Source organism: Lutra lutra, chromosome 1 (genome assembly GCF_902655055.1).
Source record: "Lutra lutra chromosome 1, mLutLut1.2, whole genome shotgun sequence".
Taxonomy (NCBI): domain Eukaryota; kingdom Metazoa; phylum Chordata; class Mammalia; order Carnivora; family Mustelidae; genus Lutra; species Lutra lutra.
The window spans coordinates 213687228-213709905 of record NC_062278.1 but is presented as its reverse complement, the minus strand read 5'-3'; the positions used below and the strand labels follow the sequence as shown (position 1 = coordinate 213709905).

The following is a 22678-nucleotide window of genomic DNA, read 5'->3' as shown; positions in this document are numbered from 1 at the left end:
CCAGAGGGGCAGGGTGGACGGAGAGTCCTTGCCATACACAGCCAGAGGACTCACCTCGGAGTCTCCAGTCCTTCGACAGACCCCCTCCCACACACTCAGGGAAGACTGCTTGAACACCTACTGTGGGCCAGGTATGAGTCTAGACATCTTGGATCCAAAAGCAAACCGAGTAACAAACTCCCTGAGCACTTGGACTCTGACTGGGAAGACAAATGATAAATAAGCAGCCACAATAAATCAAGAAATTACAGTGTGAGAAAAGCCATCCGTGCTAGGAAAAGTCAGGAGGTAAGTGAGAGGCTGCATGGGGTAAAGGTTACTGGGGTGCGGGGTGACATCTGAATTGGGTGAAGGAGCAAAAGCCTTACAGATGTCTGGGTGAGAGTCCCAGATGGAAGAACAGGAAGTGCAAAGGCCCTGGGGTAGAATCGTGCTTAGAATGTTGGTGAAGCCACAAGGAAAGCGGGAGTGAAGGGGATGAAGTGATGGGGAGGATCATGCAGGACCAAACCCAACATGCCCCATGGCCTGATCTGCACTGGCGCCTGGACAGATGGGCTGCTACCTTCCAACTCTGGGGCCGCCCTCCCACCTGCAGTTGGGACCCTGGCCACTCCAGAAAGGAGACATAAGCTTTCTCCCTGGCTCCTGTGACACAAACCTCTTGACTGAAATTGCTATGTGTGGCCAGACTATGAGTTCCAAGAGGACAGAACCAAGGCACTGTCTCTACAGCACCGTCAAGCACAGCAACTGTAGAGAAGGCATGTGCTCACAGACTACATGAAGAGGTGCACGGGCCTTGGCCCGAGAAGCCCCATGTATGCACCCCCGGGGCGCACGGCTGCAGGTGCACATAAGATGCAGACCCCGCTCCCATCCAGAGCTGCAGACACACACGGGGCCGCCGACTCCACCAAACTCATGGCACCAGCTCCGAAGAGACCCCTAACAACATGGGGCTAGCCCGATGACACGGGGTCACACACAGGCTTCACCAGGTCCCCATCCCAATCACACACAGACATTTGACAGAGGACTGGCTTCCGAGGGTTGGGAGGCACCCCCCCCATGGCTCTGTTCAGCAGCAGCCTCCCATCCTGGGACCCTGTTTTCCTCTTTCTCGGGGGTGGCCAAGACCCAGCCCAGGCACCTTCTCCAGGGTCACTGCAGCCAGGTCCGGTTCCAGACCCAGGGAACCCCTCCCACCCCCCAAAGAGGGGTCTGGAAGAGGGGAAGTGTCTGGCGTCTAGAAATCAGATCCTCGAGAGGAGCCCACACAGAAACCAGAGACTTGTCCTTGGCCACACAGATGGCTGGAGAGGTAGCAGGGAGCAGAGACCTGGAGCTCCAGCTCCCCATACCGGCCCAGGGCAGGACGGAGTGGGGCGGGGGTAGACTGCAGGGATCTCGCTCCTCCTCTCTCCCATCAGGGGTACCCATTCTAGCAGAGCAGCACAACCTCCTGGGATCAGCAACCCTCCACCAGATGCCCATGCTGGGGCTGAAGCACCTCATGCTCACCCACCAGCTGGGGGTTGAGGAGGGACCATAGGGACACTGCAAACTCCAGACGCAGGTGGCTCTCACAGGTGGAGGTACCAGGGGTCCGGAGTCCAGACCGCTTGATGCAGACTCCAGAGCAGCCAGGGAGCCCACCAGCCCTTCCCCCACATATCTGGAGGGTCCTAGGTCCCCCAGGAGAAGGAACTCCCTAGGGCACACTGGGAATAGAAACAGGACTTCATGAGTCTCCCTTCCACCTCCTCCCTACAGGCACCAGGGCCCAGGTAGGCTGGCTCCCCAGCTCCCCACTCGCTAACCCTGGGGAGCCTCAGAGTCCAAGATCAGGCATTAGCAGTTCCCCAGGAGTGGAGGCTGGGATGGGTGCCCTGCGGAGGGATGGCCTAGTGGGGCATTAGAAGGCAGAAGCAACAAGCATGGGGCAGGCTAAGGCCCTGTGGGAGGTCACTGGCAAGAGGAGGAAGGTGGCCATACCAGCGGCAGGGCTGGCACTCACATGTGAGCGCACCGTATGTGGCTCAGTGCATGGGTGCCACTGCCACCAGCCAGGGATCGAATTAGTTCCCTTTTCCGTTTTCCAGATGATTTTTCATCTCTGTAATTAATGGGCAAGTCAGTTCTGAACAGCATGGCAGGCAAATTGCTAGTTAGGAAAATCACGGATAATGTTCTCGATATGATAATGAAGGTTGTACTCCTTCTCTTATTCTCCCTGTTTTCATCCTACTTTTAAGTAATAAATTTGGCATTAGTGGGTGGGGAGAGGGGAGGAAGGAGAAGTCACCTGCCCCAAAGCTGGGGCCTGACCCAGGCCCACCCGGAGTCCTGAGCCCCTGGCCATGGGGCAGACGGAGAGGATGAGAGATGGGATCCTCTATGGGGCACCCCAACACCCCAAATGATCAATTCAGGGTGTCAGGGCCTAGAAGAGCCAGTTGGAGGGCAGGGAGCCCCCAGGCTGTTAGCTGGGCTGAAGGGCTTGAGTCTAGGGTCAGGTTACAAGCTCTTGCCGGCCCCTGGGGTGCTGGAAAGAAGAGCAGAGACCAACAGCCTCTCTCCAAGAAGCAAGCAGCATCGAGGTCAACAGGCCTAGAGCAGACATCACCCTTAATGTCCCCCACACCTGTCCCCACACTGTCCAAACCCCTCTCTGTGGTGACTCTTGTAGCAGCTAAAGGAACAGAGCAAACAGAAAAGGGAGAGAGTGAAAGAAAAACAGAGAAAGGCGGAGAGGCGACCAGCCATCTTGGCAGCCATTTTGAACCCCTCCCCCTGCTCCCCCAGGCACACCACATGTTTGGATGTGGGCAGACAAACCCAGATTCTGGGTCCTGTAGAAGCCAAGAAGAAAGGGGGCCCTGCCTCAAGACTGGGACGGCGGGACACCCCCACGGCTGCCAAGGCTGGGGAGGGTCGAGGGGGGCGGTGGTCATGGCCCAGGAACTAAGATTGAGGTGCTGGACAAGGACTGGGCTGGGTGCTGACCTAGCCTGGACGGGCAGGGACTGGGCTGTGCGTAGGGGGCTGTGCAAGCAGGGTGCTGTCTTCACATGGGTGCCAGGGGTGCACTCGGCCAAGGCCTGCGGGGGCATTTTCTGGCCAAGTCTGGAGCACCCACAGCACTCTCCACCCTCTCCTGGTCCGGACTTCTGTCCCGGGACCCTCAGAGGCGAAGATGACAGTCGAAACCCCATAGCTCTACCCAATGAACACCTGGGGGAGAGGAAGGGCTGTCCCCCTCAAAGCCCGGATCCGGGTGGATCAAACCCAACAGCTACCCATGCTTAACCAGGTACCACGGAGAAAGAGAGAACATGCCGCCGCACACCTCCTGACAGCGGTGGCCCCCGGGCTGCAGCCGGCCGGACACCCAAACAGACCCCTCCCCACCCACCGCGTCTCTGCCTCCGGGAGAAAAACAATCCCCGGCCCAGCATCCTGCGGTGCCAGCCCCCGACACAGCTCCTCCGAGGGCCGGGGCCCGCGCGCGGCGCGCACACGCACCCTCTCCGCTCACACCCAGACACCTACACAAACAGGGCGCCAAGCACCCGCGCGCACACGCACCGGGGACACGCAGGCACCGCCGCGCCGCTTCCCCACAAAGGCTGGCGCGCGCGCGGGCACACGCAGCCACGCGCGGGCACACTCGCGGTCCCCTCCCCCCGCCGGCACCCCGCGGCCGTCCATCCGCACCCCCGCTTCCCCAGCGCTCCGTGGGGGCCGTCCCTCTTGACCCCCAAGCGGGTGGGTATGAAGTGCAGGCCTCCCCTGACTCCCCTCCAGCTCAGGTGCTGGGAGTCCGCGGCTCCAATATCCCCTCCCCCTACGCGGCCGGGACAGGCCTGGGCTCCCGTCCTCCCCCCAGCGGCCTCGGCCCGCACACCTGGCCCAGGTGCTGCGTCCCCCTCACCCTGGGCCCGCAGACACTCACCTGTCCAGCGCCGCTCTGGGGTCGGCCCTGCGCGTGTCTCCTGCGGCTCCGCGAACCCCGGCCCCCCGCCCGGCACATCTCCCGGAACCGGGGCGGGGGGGAAAAGGGTGAGGGGTGGCGGGGCAAGGGCGGCCTCCGTGTCACCTCCTTCCCCCAGCCCAGCACCGCCGCCACTAGCCAAAATTTAAAAAAAAAAAAAAAAAAATTAATAAAAAAGCGGATTACACAGCTCCAGAGGCGGCCCCCTCGCGGCAGCGGAGGCTCGGGGTTGGGGGCGAACGGGTCCGCGCCCCTCCCGGGGAGGGAGGCGGCGGAGGCAGCGGGGCGGGGGCGGCGTCAGAGCTCTGGGGGCTGGGGCGAGGCGGAGCCCCCCGAGGCGGCGCCGACAGCGGCCCGCATCTCCCCCGCAGCTCCGCGGCCCCGACGGAGGCGGCACGTGTGCGCCCAGGCGACTTCCCAGCCCCCTCCGACGGCGGCGGCGGCGGCCGAGGGGTTAACGGGCCAGCCGGGGCGCCCCTGCAGCCCCCCGCCGCCCGGCGGCGCCGCTCCGGGGCCCGCGCGGCCCCATCCGCCGGGGCCTCCTCGGCAGACGGCGGGGCGAAGGCGCCGCAGCGCCAACAGCTCCCGCGCGGACGGCTCGGGCTCCCCGCAGTGGCCGCGGGGGGCTCGGGTTGGGGGCGGGCGGCGCGGAGCTTGGGGGGGCGCGGCTAGAGGCGGGCGCGGCAGTGTTGCGCCCCCGGGGCGGCCGGAGGGGGGGCGCCGGGCCGGGCCCGTGGGCACCGCAGGACGCGCGGACCGAGCCGGCGCCGGGCACCAGCAATGACAAGCCGCCTGCTCGCCCCTCTCCCCGACGCACCCGCTCCGGGAGGGGGGCGGCGGGCACGCGCAAAACCCGGCCCGGAGCCGCCGCCGAAGATTGGCCGCCGCAACCAACCGGAGCGCACCGGGGGCCGACCCAAAAACCCGGACTGGATTTTTCTTCCCTCAGCCTCCTCCAACCCCTCTGGAAAAGCCAAGAGAGGGAAGGCGACGTGCTGGGTCGCTGCGTCGGAACTGGGAGTGGGGGAAGGGAGACGGGCGCAAGGAAGACCCGGAGAGGATTTCGCCAGCAGTTAAGTAAAGGAAAGGCGCCGATCCGGGCGAAGGGAGAAATGGAGGAGCTCTGGAAGAGGTACGCAAAACCCGGATTGGATTAGACAAAGATGGGAGGAAGGGGGGGGCGGCGGGTAGCTGCGACAGGGCCAAATGCACCCGGGGCACGCAAATTTGGGGCCGGATTCATCCTCGGGAGACGGAGTAATGCGTCATGCCTAATGCAGTGGGAGTAAGCAAGACCTGGCCTAGAATTCGCAGACCTGGGCTCGCAGGGGGCTTCAGGAGGGGGCTGCTTAGTGGCTGAGGCAGCAGGGGCTGCCCCAATCTTTCTGGCAGAGACGTGCAAGGGGGAGGGGCAAAAGGAGGGCTGGACTCCAGCACGAAGGGATCCGGAGCGCTGGCTGCAACGATGCAGGCGATGCAGGCCGGTAAGAACAGCTTCAGGATCTAGGGGCGACGCGAAGGGAATGCGTTGAGGAGGCTGCTACCCTGGGAGACCAGACCTACAATAAAAGACGGGGGAGGAACGCAAAGCCTGGACTGGAATCCGCGGGACAGGACAAGACCCCGGGAGAATGTCCTGGGGAACCGGACACGGGCTTGGAGCTGACGGGGCAGCAGGAGCGGGGAGGGCAGTGTTAGGTGGAGGTTGTATCTATTAACGCCTCAAAAGTCTCGCTTTGGGAGGGGAGACGGACGGGGGGGGGGGGCGGGGGAGGGCGGAGAGGAAAAAAAAAATTGAATTTTAGGTTCTTGGCAAGACCCAAAACCTGGTACGGAACTTTACAGCCCAGCAACTACACTGCAGCTGGTAGACTTGAAGAAGTAGGGCAAGGAACCAGAGGGTTCCTAGGCATCTGGCTAGGCGAGGTGAGGGGCAGGTTTCAGGCTGAAGCTGCAGAGGGAGCCCCGCACCCCCTCTCCAGGGTGGGGAAGTGTGTCCAACCTGGCTTGGATCCCCAGAACCGGACTGTCACTGCCAAGACCCACAGTGGGGGCTATAAAACCGGGCCCCAGGCCAAAAATAAGCGCTTCGGCTGAATAGATAACTCAGTGCCAGGTCGGGGCTGGGGGGAAACTGGAAGGGTGAGGACTGCTGGAGGGTCCTTTGAGATAAGATCTCGTTAGGATCTCTCAGGAGATGGGACCTGGAAGCCTGGCAGCAGGCTCAGTTTTATGAAAGATGGGTGCAACTCTAAGACTGTTGGATGAGGAGGAGCAAATCCCTGGCTTGGATCCTCAGGGAAGGGAGTCCATCCAAGCGGGGCCTAAATAGTAAAGCAGCCAGGGCAAGCAAAGTCCAAAGTCCTGGCTGAATCTTGATGGGTCCAGAGTGGGCATATGCACAGTGAGGTGTGGTGGAGAAGTAGGGCAGACAAATCTGGAACTAGATTATAGAGGAAGGGAAAGGGCTGAGGAAGGGGAGGAGGGTAAACCCCTGTTTCTGTCTCCAGGAAAGAGAATGCATTGCCACCCAAGCTTGGCTCTGTAGAACGGGTAATGAATAGGGTGAAAGTAGCAGTGGGAGGGTTTGGGGTGGTAAATACACAAAACTTGGGCAGACTTGAATGGGAACGCTGAGTATTGAAGAAAGCCTAAATTGAATATCCGCAAGCAAATTGACCTGGCCTTTAAGAATCCCTTCCAAGAAGCACATCCTGGTGGCTGAACATAGGGAAAAATGGAGACACCAGACTTCCAGGCCTTCTGGGTGACCAGGGGCAACCTCCATGGCAACCAACTGCCCTCCACCCCCTTTTATGGAGAGCCTTCATTTCAGGACTAGGGAGGGATTTTCATAGCCCAGAACCTGGGGGCAACTCAGGCCCCAAAACTTCCCAGGGGGGAGAGGGTGGGTGGACCACTTTTGGTTCCCTTTCATGCCCAGGACTCTACAACCGTAGAGCTCAAGCCTTGAATTTGGGCGGTGCGGCCCAACAACTGGATCTAAGAGAACAAATGTGAAGGAAGCAGAGGTTGGTGGATGCGGAAAGGAGACCATCTACCTGTGGTTCCTTAACAGCTGGTGTGTTGGGTGTGGGGATGGGGGAGAGTGTCTTAATTGTCCACACCTCAGTTTCCCACTTTGAGATATATCCATAGCACCTGACAGGACCCGTGGAAGGTTTTGGTTGGGGGGGGGAGGGGCGGGGGAGGCCTGTGTTCTATAAACCCAGCAGGATCGGAAGGGGAAAAAACGTGTAGCTCAGAGAAAGCTGGACATCTCCAGAGCCCTCAGGCTCCGAGCCGCCTCCCCGCCCCTCCTCCCCCTCCCTGAGCAGCCCACCCGCCTCCTCAGGCAGAGCAACCCTAGGAACTGATGAGCCTGCCTAGGCGGTGAGGTGGTTCTAACTTGCGTTCTCCAGGGACTGCGAGAAGGGGTGGCTTTTACTTGTATAAAACGAAGGGGTGGCATGCTTTAAGGGACTCCCGGCTCAGTTTGAAAAAATCCCGGCCAGGAACCCCTCCCAGCCCCTCCTCTTTTTCTTACTGCTCTCTCTCTCAGCCGGGGTCGCTTAGCCAGCCGCCATTCCATCCCGGTCTTCTGGCCTCGAGGGCGAGGGGCTCAGGAGGCAAAGGATGCGGAGAGGATGGGGGCGTGAAAGAGCCGTGACAGCCCCCCAGCCCCCAGCCCTCGGCTGCGCAGCCGCAGTGGAGGCAGCGAGAATTGCCTGGCTCCGGGAACCAACGCGTCGGCCAGAGCGCGCAGTCCTGCCCCGTTGCCGTTGCCGTTACCGTGTGCCCTGCACCGTGCAGCTCGGTACCGGTGCATGGGACGTCCACTCTCTACTCCCGGAGTGACTCTTGCTTCCGGCACCCTGCGGTGCGCCGCGGGTTCTCCCATGCCCAGCGTGACCCTCGCCTTGGGTACCCCACGTCCTGTGCACCTAATACCAGAAAACCCCCACACCCAGGGTGTCCCGCGCTGAGGGCAACTCACGTTCTGATCCTCCCATCTGGGGGACCCTGCATGTTGCCCACCTTAGCACCTCGGGGCACCCGGGCTTCAGACTTGGCTAGGACCATAGATGGGGATGAAATGTGTTCCTGGACTCAGGAGGAACTGAGCAATGCCCCAACCTCCACCGCTGGCCAGATGCGCTCAGCTGAGCTTTTCCTAGAGCCCACTTGGCACAGCACAGCACGAGATGCATAATCCCGCATGTCATTTTACTATTCGGTTCATACATTCGCTCTTTCTATTTATTCCTCGGATACAGAGCGCCCCTTACATGCTCTTAGTGCAGGCATGGGGCTAGGCATCAAGGAAGCCCTAATGCCCCAAGAGCAAGCCTGGAAGCCCTCTCAGGGGCATTCTGGTTCTAGTGGGTAAGGCGGAAACAGGAGGCATGTTGAAATTACCCGTGGAAAGTGAGCAGGGTGCTAGGAAAGTGGATGGCAGATGTGTCCAAGCCTTAAGGGGTGAGCAGGTGAGGCTCTGTGTGCCCCTGGCCCTCAGAGGTTCCCTGTACCACACCTGGGGCACTGTTTGAACCCCATCCCATCCTATGCCCTCACTCAAGTAAGTGAAAAGCAAGGTGAAAAGGTCTCAGAATTGGGCCAGGAGGATAGAGTGTGGGTGGAGATTAACATCAGCTGCTGTCTTTGGGAGCGGGAGGGTTCAGCTAATTAGCAAATGTCTACGGAGCACCTACTGTGTGCCAGGCACTGTACCAGTTGCTGCAGACACAGTGGTGAACGAGGCAGAAGATTCTCTGTTCTGGGGCTGACATTCTAAGAATGACAGATGAGAAGTCAGACAAGCAAAAGATACAGGATGTCAGATGATAAGTGCTATGAAGAAGACTAAAGACAGAAAACAGAGGGCATGCCGGTGACTGCAATTTTAGATAGGAAAAGTCAGGGAAGCCTTCTCAAAGAAGCTGGGATTTGGAATAAACACTGAAAGAAATGAGGGAGGAGTCACGGGGAAGGGGAAGGTTGTTCCAGGCAGGGGGCACAGCCTGTGCAAAGGTCCTGAGGCAGAAACACGCTAAGTGGGCAAAAGATCCATGACTCAGCCTGTGTGGCTGGAAGGAGGGAGTGAGGGGGAAAGGAGATGAGGTGGGGAGGTTATGGGGCAGATGCAGGGCTGGGGGGAGCTCTCTGAGGAGGAGACAGTTGAGTTGAAGCTTGAAAGCTGAGGAGCCTATCATGTGTGATCCAAGAAGAGTGAACAGCAAGTACAAAGGCCCTGCAGTTGCAACAGGCTGGACTATTTGAAGAGCACAAAAGCCAGCATGGTGGGACCATGAGGCACAGCCTCAAGGGCCATGAGGAGGGTCAGGATTGGAATCTCATGGCATGGGGAGCCAAGGGAGAGCAGGAGGATGGCATGTTCCTATTTAAATGTTTAGCAGATTATAGGGGTGGCTCCCCAGTGACTACAATATAGAATTACCATATGACGCAGCAATTCCACCCCTGAGGGTGTCCCTGAGAGAACTGAAAGCAGGTACTCGAATAGATACTAGTACACCAATGTTCACAGCAGCAGCATTCGCAGAAGCCAGAAGATGGAAACAACCCAAATGACCATCAAAGAGTGAACAGATAAACAAAAGGTTGGCTATCCACAGATGGGAATACTATTCAGTCATAAAAAGGCATGAAATCTTGACACACACTACAACGTGGATGCCTCTGGAAAACACTATGCTGAGTTAAAGAAGCCAGACACAAAAGGCCAGCTATTGTACAATTTCTTTTATATGAAATACCCAGAAGAGCTAAATCCATAAAGACAGAAAGCAGATTAATGGTTGTCAGGGGCTAGGAGACAGGGGGAGGTGGCCTGACTGCTAACAGGTACTAGTTTCCTTTTGGGATAATGGAAAAATCTGGAATTAGATAGAGGTGGGGGTTGCACAATGCTGCGGATGTACTAGATGACAGTGAATTGTCCACTTGAAAATACTTAGTGGTTAATTTTGTTATATGGATTTTGCCTCAGTTAAAACAAAATTACAGGGGGAATCTGAGAAAGAGCCAGGAGACTAGGAAAGTAGCTGACAGTTGAGAGGAGACAGAGGCCTGGAGCAGGACTGGGTGAGGGCAAAGTGGTCAGATTTGAGGCATACCCTAGAGGCAGAGCCAATAGAATGCCTTAACCTTTGCACTACCCGCCCCCCGCCTCGCCCCAATCAGGACTGATGAAATGTCATCTTTCGACAGACACACCACTGAGAACTGTTAACACCCCATCCCCTTCACTCCCAAAAAGGAAAAGTCCAGGAAGCAGACAGCAGCCGGCAGACAGGAATGGTGGTTGGTTCCCAGTTAGGTACAGACCGGGAGGGGCGCCCAGCTGTGCTTCCCTCCCCGGCCGCTAGGGGCCGCTGCCCCGCTGCTCTGCGGCCTCCAGGTGAGGAGGCCCCGCCCCTTCCCTCCTAGGTGCGCGGGAGGCGCGGCCGCGGGAACCCGGGAGGAGAGGGGAGAGCGCAAAGCTGGCGGAGGAGCTGGAGGGTGAGGGGACAAAGTGGGAATGAAGGGAGCGTGTCTGTGGTGGGGGCTGCTGAGAGGAAGGAACAAGCCTAGGGGAGGTTGGAGGTGTGAGAAGATGAGGGAGGAGGAGTCAGCAGGATGCTTGCGGGGGAGGGGAGGTGTGAGCAGGGGAGAGAGAAGGGCTCTCTGGTGAGAGAGCGGAGTTGGGAGGAGACCACCGAGGGCACAGAGCAAAGCTGGGGGAAGGAAGACTGGTGAGAAGGTGAAGTCAGGGAGAGTACTAGAGGTGAAGGAGTTGCCTTGGGGACTTGACTGGGAGACATTTGGACAGTGCTTAGGGACGGCTGGGATGGTTGGGGGTGGGCCGACCTGTGGGAAGTTAAGGATCTCAGGGAAGGTGCCCTGCGCTTCGCCATCCTTCACTGTTATAGACTGGGAGCGGGGTGGAGGGGATATAGCTGGAGGAGACCCTCTTGGGCCAGCCATGGGGAAAGAGCTTCTGAGGATGATGCGTGCCTGCCCAGCTCATCCTAGGAGCCCAGCTTGCTTCTGCAGAGGGTACGGCGAGGTAAATGGTTTATTCTACCTGGCAAGAGTGCTCTCCCTCTCTCCCCTTTATGCCCCATGCCCCATGGCCAGTATTCCCTGTGCATTTAGCCGGTCGTGGGCAAGTGGCAATGAATAAGACAGATGCAGTCGCAGTTGGCTGGGAGCTGGCAAGGACTTGTCAATGCAAATGTGAGCCATGGAAGACAGGTGGGAACTATGGGAGAGTACCCCTGGGAGGCCCTCCCCTGCCAGAGAGTAGAGAAAGCTGCTTTGGGGAAGTGGCCTGTAATCCAACAGCAGAAACCCACACGCTGCAAGATAGAGGTCTAAAGGGACTGCAGGCTCTGAGAGATGGAGTGGAATTGGAAAGGGTATTGAGAAGGGAGGTGAGGGTCCCATGAAGGTCAAGGCCATGGCCACAGGAAGGTAGGAATCGATTCCTGACCTTGCACGGGTCCAGGACAGGTGCCACAAAGCCAAATGCCAACCAGGGAACAAAAACATAGAAATGAGGCAGTGTGAGGCACCAAGGAGGGAGGATGGCAGCTATGGGGAGCTGGAGATGCACTCCCCTTTTAAGCCAGCAGCCACTTGCTACTACTTAACTCCAGTCAGTGCTACCATGTACAAAGTCAGGCTTGGGGCTGCCAGAATAGATTCTTCAACAGAAGCCAGAAGTCAGGATTTTTGTGCAAAATTCCCTGAGCTTTAGCTAGCACCGACCGATTGATTAAGGTTAAATTGTCCCAGCCCAGCAATTCCATTCCTGGGTTTATTCTCAGTAGGAATGGGCACTTATTCCCACCCAAAGACACACATTCATCATTTTCAGACCCTGGACACCCCAGGGCACCAGCCAAGTGGCCATCGACTGGCAAATGGAAAATAATTACATATTTACACAATGGAATATGATGCAGGAATGAAAAAGGATGGACTAGGAATGTGTGGAGAGCCTTGGTGCCTGATGAACCTCAAGACATAATGTTGAGGAAGAGTCCAAGACACAATGAGGCTACACTGTGTGATCCCATTCTATGACATTCAAGGACAGGCGGAGGTAATCTATGGAGTCCGGCGACCCAAATTTTCCTAACTGTAGACCACTGACATTTGGGGCAGGATGGTTCTCTATTGTGGGAGACCTATTCTCTGTGTTGGAGGATATTGAGAAGCATCCTGGGTCTCTCTCCACTAGAAGCCAGTTGTGACATGTGTCCCTTGTGTGGTGGAATACAATCACCTTCAGGTGAGGGCCGCTGGGCAAGTGATACTTTGGGGTTCACTGGGAAGTGGCCTCAGAGAGCCTCCAAGAGACTGGAATGTTCTATATCTTGAGCCAGGTGTGGTGACAAGGATGGAACATTATTTTTTAAATTCTGCATTCTTAAGCTATATTCTTAAGAAGTATGTGCTTCACAATAAGAGTTAACCCTACAATATGAATGACCCTTGAAAGCATTATGCCAAGTAAAAGAAGCCAGACACAAAAGGCCACAGATTGTAGGCTGCATTTATGAGAAATGTCCAGAATAGGCAAATTCAGAGAGACAGAAATTAGATCAGTGGTTGACCAGGGCTGGAAGAGGGGGGAGCGGGGAGTGACTGCTCATATAGTGTTTCCTTTAGGGTGATGAGAATGTTCTGGATCTAGGTACCAGTGATAGTTCTGCAATACCTGAATATACAAAAACGCATTGAATTGTACTCATTAAATTGGTTAATCTTATGTTGGGTGAATTATACCTTAAAAAGAAATGATAAGGGAAAAAAAATGTTAACTCACAGAGGCTGTAAGAGACGGGGCCCTGGGTCAGCTGGCCATTTTGCGTCAGAGGGAAGGGAGGCATCACTGTCTGGAGAAAGGCAGAGTGGTTTCTGTGGGCATTCGTGGGGAGCGAGGGCCACAGCAGCTTGGAGGCAAAGAAGTCTGCTTCAGCTCAGGGGAGCGCTCCCTCTGAACCCAACCTGTCAGGCCTGGAAAGAAACACGCTGCAGGTCAGAGGCCGGCTGGCAGACTGTTGAAGGGAATGGAGAGTTCTGGCATACAAAGGAGGAATGACAACCACTCAGCCCAGCCTCACGTGGAAGGGACCTTCCAGGGGGCTTGCTGAGTGTTCTCTGCAAGCTCCAGAGAAGGTGGGGGCCTCACCCCAGCTCTTTGGCAGCCCACAGAGAAGCAGCCCTCCTGAGGGCTTAGCCTGCATTGGAAACAGAGGGCTGTCAGATGGCATTTGGGCCTACGTCTCCCCTCCTGGCAAGGAAACCACCCCACCTTCATCCCCCACTGTGGGCCAGAGAGCAAGAAGTGGGTGTCCAGGCTCTGGTTATCCCCTGGCTTCCAAAGATTGAGTAAAGTGGAGAGAGGAGAAAGCAAGGCAGGACTCCAGAAAGCTGTGGGGCCTGTCCTGCATAAATGGTGGCCCCCACAAGATGTCCACCTGCGAGTGTGACTTTATCTGGAAAAGGGGGTCTTTGTAGAGGTAATTAAGTTAAGGATCATTTGATGAGATCATTCTGGATCAGGGTGGGCCCTGAATCCAATAACAAGTGTCCTGAGAAGAGAAGGAGAGAGGACACAGAGAAGGCCACGTGGAGGGAGAGGCAGAGTGTGGAATGATGCGGTCCCAAGCCAAGAACTACCAGAAGCTGGGAAGGGCAAGGCAGGAACTTCCCTTAGAGCTGGTGGAGGGAGCACAACCCTGTGGACACCTGGATATCAACATCTGGGGGTGCCTGGGTGGCTCAGTGGGTTAAGCGGCTGCCTTCGGCTCAGGTCATGGTCCTGGGATCCTGGGATCGAGCCCCATGTAGAGCTCCCTGCTCAGGGAGAGTCTGCTTCTCCCTCTCCCTCTGCCCTTCCTGCTTGTGCTTTCTCTCTCTCTCTCTTTCTCTCTCTCTCTCTCAAATAAATAAAATCTTTAAAAAACAAAAAAAACAGCAAACAAAAGAAAACCTGGTCTCCAGAACCAAGAGAACCAATTCCTTGTTTTAAGCAGCCCTGTCCGATCATTTCAGTGTGCTGGGATCACTACCAATGGAGAAGAGGGCCAGGGATGGGTGTGCAGTAGGATGGAGGGAAACTCTCTTAGCAGGGTCGATGACACAGAGCTGAGCCACATCCCACAGGCGACAGCAGGGAATGTAGACACGCCAGACAGCCAAGTCAAGACCAACCGTGTCAGCAGTAGCACAGGTGACCCCCAGCTTCCGTGTTGGGGAGCGAGTAAGGGGTGATAGGATCTGTAGCGAAGGCTGGTAATAATTGTTAATATTTATCAACACTTGCTAAGCCCTTTTCCTTATACGATATTAACTCACGTAACCCTCACATCAACCCTAGAGGCAGGTATAATGGTTATCTCCATTGACCAGGTGGGTTCACTGAGGCACGGGGTTGAATCAGCCGGCCTTGGCAGGAAACACATGATACATTCGAAGTGGGTAATGTAAGCAGAATTCAATGAAGGAATACATTTATAAAGTGTGGACAGATGTGGGGAACCGTGAGGAGGAGCACCATCCCTTAGGCTCATAAAATTGGGGAGCTCTTAGCACCCCTAGCTCTGAGAGGTAAGGCAAGGCAGGTTGTCTGAACCTGGAGACATCATAGGCGATATGGATGGTGAGTGCCTGTAACCTATGACAAGGACACAGCGGGCCCACAGGGGCCACAGCGTAAGAGGCTGAACCGGGGAATAAATACCCTTGCTTCCCTCTTCCCCCACCTCATGGGTCCTCAATAGCTGAAGCCAGCACAAGCCAGAGGATCTTGGAGCCTGTTGGTGAAGTCCACACAGCCCAGTCTCCTGGGACACCAGGCTGGAAGGAGAAGTGAGGAGAATTGCTCCAGGTGGGCACTCGGAAGATTCCAGAATAGGGAGGTTGATTCCAGCCTGGGCAGTCTGGGTCCAGAGTCCCCTTAACCACTCACCACATGAGAACCCTGGAACCAGCAAACCCGTGCCCTCTCCTCAGCGTGCCACCCTTGCTGAGTGCCACCCCCTGCTGAGAATGTGACCTCAGCCCCTCAGCGGCTGTATCTTCTGATGGAAAGCCCGGAATACAGATTTTTATGCAACAGTTGCCTGATATTTAAGAGCTGGCAACTCCTTACATTTTTTTTTTTAAACCCTGCATGGGCCCAACACATGACATCAGTGGGCTGGTTTGGGCTCTGGGTGCCAAACCCGAGGGCTCAGGATGTAGGCACGGAGGGGGCAAGGCATCTAGGCACCAGAATCGGGATGTTCAGAGAGGTGGCGGTGCAAGGCATTCCATTCCGGGAGAGATGGGGACCACACATGGGCCGCTGGCTTTGACTAGAAGGTGCCTGGGGTCGGGGAAGGGGGGCTGGATGTTGAGGGGATGAAAGTGAACAGGTATTTGGGGTCTAAACTGGGAAGGACCATTGGAACCAAACTAACAGGTTTCGACTTGGAAGGAGAGAAGCCACTGATGGTTTTTAAACAGCTAAATGACTCAGTTGTGTTCGTCTCTTCTCCCCACCACCCCAAAGTTGGCTGTGGATCAGGTTTTTGTTGGGTGGAGGATGTGGATAAATGAGCAAAACAAATGAAAAAGCCCCCCGTTCTTTCACTGTGCTCCCAGGTTGGTGGGGACACATCCTCCGCCTGTCCCACACCAGGGATAAAGGGACAGGGCGTGGTCCTGCCTTGGAGGAAACAGGCCAGTGGATGAGGGAGGAAATAAAGGGAGAGGAAAATCCCAGGTGGTGATAGGAGAATGTAAACATTAAAGGAAGGGGCTTATGTTAGGCGTCTGCCAGCAGACCCAGGGGACAGAGGGGGCCAGGGGCAGGGGGACAGGGAGGCCCTTTCTCTGCTGGGGCCCAGCAGTCTGGCCGGGCCTCCCTCTCCCCTGTCACCCCCATCACACCGCCAGGAACAAACCCACAGCTGACATGGATTCCTAACGTGGAGCCTAAGCAGGGGGAGAGAGGGGAGAAAAAACACCCATCTGTTCTCTCTCTGATGGAACACGATTCTTCACCCAGTGCTTAAACCCCGCGCTTCTCCTCCCATTTCCTCTCAGCAGCCGCTGTGACGCGGTATAAATCGCCACAAATGGGTTTTCCCGCCGGTAGCCGTGTTGTTTTAATAATGGTTCATTTTCTGCTCCGGGAAAAAATATTCCATCGAGAAATTGGGGACGGGGAGGAGGGGTGGCTCATTCTGTGTATGTGTGTGTGCATGCACACATGTGCACGTAAGAAGATTCTGGAACATCCTGCTGAGACACCAAGTGACCTATCTGGTTGGGTGATGCTGGTCTGAGGTCCGAAGCATCCTCCTCACCAGGACAGAGGAATTTGTTGGGAAACCTCCTGGGCATATTTATTGAGCACCTACTATGTACCATGCCTGAAATAGGTATAAAGGACACAGTGATCTCCTGGGTCCTGCCCTTCCCAGGCTCACCTTCTAGAAGGGGGGAGAGCAACATTTAAAAAAAAAAAAAACCTGTTCAAAACTACGTAATACAATTGTGGAAACTGTTCACAAAGGAGTATCAGGTGAGAGAAGAACGGATAATAGGATCTTGGTATAAGCGAGGCTCCCATGTCCCCTGTGCCAAACTGCAGAAGGGACCCTCAAACTGAAACTTGAAGGAGAGATGGATGGATTTGCAGGAAAGAATGCCATTCGGGTGGAGGGAACTTCCTAGTCAAACATCTGAAACCTCACTTGGAAACAGGGTCTTTGTGGATTCCATTAGCTAACATGCCATGCCATGATATCGTGTTAGATCGGGGTGAGGGGGGTGAATCCAATGACAAATGTCCTTCTAAGACAGAGGACATATGGAGAAGACAGAGGTAGAGCTGGAGTGATGTGGCCATGTGCCAAAGAATGCCAAGGAATGTCTGTAGTTCCCAGAAGCCAGGAGAGAAGCAGGCAGGGATCCTGTCCTAGCCTTCGGAGGGAGCACAGCTCCTCTAACATCTCAATTTCGGACTTTTGGCCTCCAGAACCGTGAGACAATACACCTCTGTTCTTTTAAGCCACCCACCTTGTGGTAACTTATTACAGCAGGCCCAGGAAAGGAACACAGTTGGGACCTCCAGAGGAGACACCCTGATCTGAGTACAAGTGGTTTACTTGGGAGGCAATGGCAGGAAGCCCTGGTGGAAGAGAGGGGAGGTGAGATAGGGAAGTGAGGGTGCCCAGTAAAGACTGTGTTCATGAGCAGGTCACACTGGGATATCTTGGGGTTACTCCCTATGGAGACCTATGGGACATTCACCCCAGAATTATCTCATGTGAGCAGTGAGGGTGCTGGGTTGTTCATCCACCAACATCCAGCCTTCGTTGGGTGAGATGCTAGCAGGGCCAATGAATCTTCTAGAACTGGGCTGCCCCCAGGAAAGCCTGAGGTACGTCTGCAATGAGAGAGCCTCCAGGCAGAGTTACTGGTATGGTGGTATGAAGCCATTGGACTGATGTGCGTGATGAGGTAGCAGCCTTGAAATAGCCTCCAGTGATCCCAACTCTGTGTGATCCCTTCTCCTCAGGTGTAGATGGGGCTCAAGGACTTTCTTCTAACCAACAGAATGTGGCAAAGGTGACTGGGATGTCACTTCCGAGATTAATTTCCAAATAGGCTGTGGCTTCCATCTTGGGTGCTCTCTCTCACTCTCTTTTTCATTTGTTTGAGGGAAGCCAGTGCCATGCTGTGAGATGTCCTGAGGAAAGGCCTGTGTGGCGAGGAACTGAAGGAGGCCTCTGACCAACAGCCAGTGAGGGACTGAATCCCGCCAGCAACTAGTGAGCCTGGCTGAAGATTTTCCCCAGTTGAGCCTTCAGAATAGACCACGGCCCCAGCCGCCATCTTGGTTGCAGCTCTGTGAGAGACCCTGAGCCAGACACACCCTGCTAAGGTCATACCTGGATTCCTGACCTGCAGAAACTGTGAAGGAATACACATGTATCATTTTAAGCCACTAGCTTTGTGGGGTAACTTGTTATAGGGTGACAAATAACTGGACATGCTCAGAGCCACAGGAATGTGGCAGGGACAGGGACTGGTAAACCATCTACTCACTTGCTTTAGATTCTCATCTCTCTCTCACTCCCACATCTAGTCCACTAACAATTCCTGTCAACCGTAACTCCCAACCAATCCCAAATCCATATACCCTTCCCCACCTGCCCGGCTCCCAGTTCATGCCAAATTAGCCTCATCTCTCACTTTCGTTACAGTAAAGGACCCCCTTCCCCTCCAATCTCCATCCAGCTACTTCTCCACAGTCAGGGAGGACTTTCAAATCAATCATGAATCAGATGGTGGCATGCAGTAGGTGCTGAATAATGATGGAGGGAATTCAGGTATCAAGTCAGGCTGGACCAGGTTTCTCTCCTAACCCTGAGGTCAGCCCCTTGTTCTTCCAGCACCTGCATAAGGAAGGGAGTCACATAAAAGGAAGGTTGTTAGGCCACCAGCACTGACCTCCAGGCCCTGGAGGCAGCTCTCTCCCTTCTTCTTCCACGTATACACTGCACCAGTGCTGCCTGCCCAGGCATGGGGGCTACACTCATTAAGCCCATATACTTACTATATGCCCCTGACTTCGAAGTACCTGACAGGCATCATCTCATTTAATCCTTGAAATGAGCCAGAGGAATCCTAAGAAAGAGGGAAAGAACTGGAGGTATCATACTTCCTGATTCCAAACCATATTACAAAGTCGTAGTAATCAAAACAGTATGGCACTGGCATTAAAAAAAAAAGATACACAGGCTAATGAAAGAGAATTAGGAGACTAGAAACAAACCCATGCATATCTGGTCAATTGATATTTGACAAGGGAGCCAAGAATATTCAATACAGAAAAGAAAGTCTTGGGGCACCTGGGTGGCTTAGTGGGCTAAGCTTCTGCCTTCAGCTCAGGTCATGATCTCTGGGTCCTGGGATCGAGCCCTACATCAGGCTCTCTGCTTGGCGGGGAGCTTGCTTCCCCCTCTCCCTCTGCCTGCCTCTCTGCCTACTTGTGATCTCTCTTTCTCTCTCTCTGTTAAATAAATAAATAAAATCTTAAAAAAAAAAAAAAAGAAAGAAAGAAAAGACAGTCCATCATAAGTGGTGCTGGGAAAATTGGATATTCACATGCCAAAGAATGAAACTAGAGCCCTCTCTTTTATACCACTCATAAAAATGAACTTGAGGGGCGCCTGGGTGGCTCAGTGGGTTAAGCTGCTGCCTTCGGCTCGGGTCATGATCCCAGGTCCTGGGTTCAAGCCCCACATCGGGCTTTCTGCTCAGCAGGGAGCCTGCTTCCTCCTCTCTCTCTGCCTGCCTCTCTGCCTGCTTGTGATTTCTCTCTGTCAAATAAATAAATAAAATCTTAAAAAAATATATTAAAAAAAAAAAAAAGAACTCGAAATGGATTAAAAGACTTAATCCTCAGGGAGCCTGGGTGGCTCAGCTGGTTAAGCATCTGCCTTTGGCTCAGGTCATGATCCCAGTGTCCTGGGATCAAGTCCCACATCAGGCTCCCTGCTCAGTGGGGAGTCTGCACCTTCCTCTGCCCCTTCCCCTGCTCATGTTCTCTTTCTTTCTCAAATAAATAAATAAATAAAATCTAAAAAAAAAGACTTAATCCTTGAAATGGTCCTACAAGGTAGGATTGTCATTATCCTGTTTTATAGTTGGGGGGGGAAATGAGGCACAGAGCAACAAAGCCACTCCCTTAAGGGCAGGGCTGGGATCTAGACCCAGGCAGTTTCAACACTAGCACTGTGGTCTTCACTGACACTCAGCTCGTAAGTCCCAGGTTAATTCTTTTGCTTTCAATCAGACAGGCATTGCTGAGTGTCTGGGAACCTAAGCCAATTTATACCCCCTAGGCTTTTTCCAGAAGGTAGTTCTGTCTTGCACCCTGAAAGGGCCATTCCCTGCCCTAGGGGAGATCCCAGCCTAGCTGGGGAGCCAAGGGTATGGATAACTTGAAATCCACATTAATGATAGCAGCCACCGCAGAGCGTGCTGAGCATCTGAGTGGCATTAATTCTGGGGGTGAGGGGTGGGTTCTGGACAGCTGGAAAGGCTTCCAGATACTTGCGGTGCTGCTGTGTCCATTGATGGAGGACACTCTTGTCTGTTTCTGGGCCCCGGGACTGCAGAGGGTCCTAAAGCTCCCAAAGGCCAGGAGTGGGCAAATGCTTGGCTCCAGATCCAGGGCACCTTGAACATTGTGTCTTGCTGCCTGTCCTCCCTCCTGTATAAATGTCCTGTGGCAGCCCACACAAAGGGCCACAAGCTAGGGGCTTAAAACAACAGGCCTCATCTCACAGTTCTGGAGGCCAGAGGTCTGAAACCCATCAGAGGGCCTACCCTCCACCTGAAGGCTCTAGAGGAGGAAACTTCCTTTCCTCTTCTAGCTTCCGGGGGCTGCCAGCTATCCTTGGTGCTTCTTATGGTATAGACGCATCACTCCAGTCTCTACCTCTATCTTTATTTTTATTTTGTTGAAGATTTTATTTGTTTATTTGACAGAGAGCACAAGCAGGGGGAGGAGCAGAGGGAGAGGGAGAAGAAGGCTCCCCGCTGAGCAGGGAGCCCAAGGTAGGGCTGGATCCCAGGAGAGGACCCTGAGATCATGACCTGAGCCAAAGGCAGACGCTTAACTGACTGAGCCACCCAGGTGCCCCTCTGCCTCCGTCTTTCTGTGACATTCTCCCTGTATGCACCTGTGTCGGCGTCTTGTTTTTTAGAATAAATTTATTAATCCAGTCACACTGGATTAAGGTCCCCCCCCCACTCCAGTCTGACCACATCTTAACTAAATATATCTGCAACAACACTATTTCCAAATAAGGTCACATTCTGAGATATTGGGGGTCTAGACCTCAATATGTCTTTCTCTTTTAGGGGGCACACAACGCACCCCATAACATTCTCTCTTCCTAATCAACACCTAGTTAAATGCATCCTGGTTAAATGTCCATGCCTCTGTTTTTTTATGCAGCAGTGCCTGAGCCTCATTCCATATTCTAACTTAAAAAAAAAAAATAAATAAACCAACAGGTACCCTGCGTGTAGTATTTCTCGAGATCCAGAGAATGTCAGTGTCATCATTTGGGGATGCACTGGGCTACAAGTATCAAACACCAAGCTGCAGTGGTTTAAACAAAAAAGTGGCTTTTCCCTCCGTGAACAATCTGGAGTTGGCACCCGGCGTTGTGGGAGGCCAGCAGCTAGACGGCACCATGGCCAGGACCCCCCAGTTCCTGGGGTCCCCTCGCTATCCCCCTGGGTCCCTTAGGAGACCCTGACCACAGAGAGTTGCTGTTTTGTCCCCATTTTACAGCCAAAGCAGCTGAAGTTCAGATAATCACATGCTTCCCTTTCCCTGCACCGCCTGCTGACAGACCTCTGCCTTGGCCTCACTGGCCGGACGTGTGCCACTGCTACTTCTAGAATTCTAGAAGCGAGACAGGTTGGGAGACATGCCAGAGTGGGGCACATGGCCACTCAATGAGCAAGCACCGTTTGCAAAGGAAGAAAGCAAGAGTGAGTGTTGGAGGCAATATAATGTGCCTCCCACAGTTCTCCCTGCCTCTAGGTCTAGGCCGGGTACATAGAGGGCCCTTGAAAGTTGAGGCATTGTGCTACGGGCTATCTGAATTATGTCTAAAAATTAGAAATCGGGGCACCTGGGTGGCTCAGTTGTTAAGCATTTGCATTTGGCTCAGGTCATGATCCTGGGATCCAGGGATCAAGGCTCACATCGGGCTCCCTGCTTGGCGGGGAGCCTGCTTCTCCCTCTCCCACTCCCCCTGCTTGTCCTCCCTCTCATGCTGTGTCTTTCTCTGTTAAATAAATAAAAACCTTTAAAAAAATAAAAATAATAAAAATTAGGGGTGCCTGGATGGCTCAGAGGGTTAAGCCTCTGCCTTCAGCTCAGGTCATGATCTCAGGGTCCTGGGATTGAGCCCCGCATCGGGCTCTCTGCTCAGCAGGGAGCCTGCTTCTCCCTCTCTCTGCCTACTTGTGATTTCTGTCAAATAAATAAATAAAGTCTTTAAAATAATAATAATTAGAAACCGCGGTATTTAGTTCATGGACTCCTAAACACCTGTGAGGCACAGGTGTTTAGGTGCTATTAAGGTCCCATTTTTCAGATGAGAAACCTGAGGCTCAGACAGGACCAGTAGAACCTCACTGAGTTACTCTTTTATCAAATATTTATTGAACATCTACTGTGTGCCAAGCCATTTGGGCACTGGAGATACAACAGTGAATGAACTGAACACTTCCCCTCCAGTCTTCGCCTTCAGGAGGGGAGGAGGGAGGGGGGAGCACCCAGAAATAACACAAGTGATATCAGTTCTGGGAATAACACCTAGTGTAGGCCAGGCACTGTTCTGAGGGCTCATCCGTGTTGGAACTGAGACTCAGAGAAGTGAAGTAACGTGCCCAACGTCACATAGCCTGTAACTGTGAAGTCACGATTTGAACCCAGGTTCCAGAGCCTGAGCTCAGGTAAGTAATATAATGTCAGGAGGTGATAATACAAGTGAGGAGGGCTAAGTGGCCAAGGAAGTTCCTTCTGAGGAGTGGACATATGAGCAGAGACGGGAATAAAGAGAGGAGGAGCTGTAGAAAGAG

The 22678-nt window shown here is 54.4% G+C and overlaps 1 protein-coding gene and 1 long non-coding RNA gene across 2 annotated transcripts in view; one reads left to right on the top strand and one right to left on the bottom strand.

Moving 5' to 3' along the window:
• Positions 1–4461, bottom strand: part of ADGRL1 (adhesion G protein-coupled receptor L1) — a 42286-nt gene extending 37825 nt beyond the window's left edge. The window contains 1 exon segment of the mRNA XM_047700322.1: positions 3959–4461. The gene's annotated coding sequence lies outside the window, so the exon portion shown is untranslated.
• A 954-nt stretch (positions 4462–5415) lies between these two features.
• LOC125083598 (uncharacterized) overlaps positions 5416–22678 on the top strand; it is a 29272-nt gene continuing 12009 nt past the window's right edge. The window contains exons 1-2 of the long non-coding RNA XR_007122322.1: positions 5416–5481; positions 10229–10418. This is a non-coding gene — a long non-coding RNA (uncharacterized LOC125083598). The remainder of the gene's footprint in view (positions 5482–10228; positions 10419–22678) is intronic.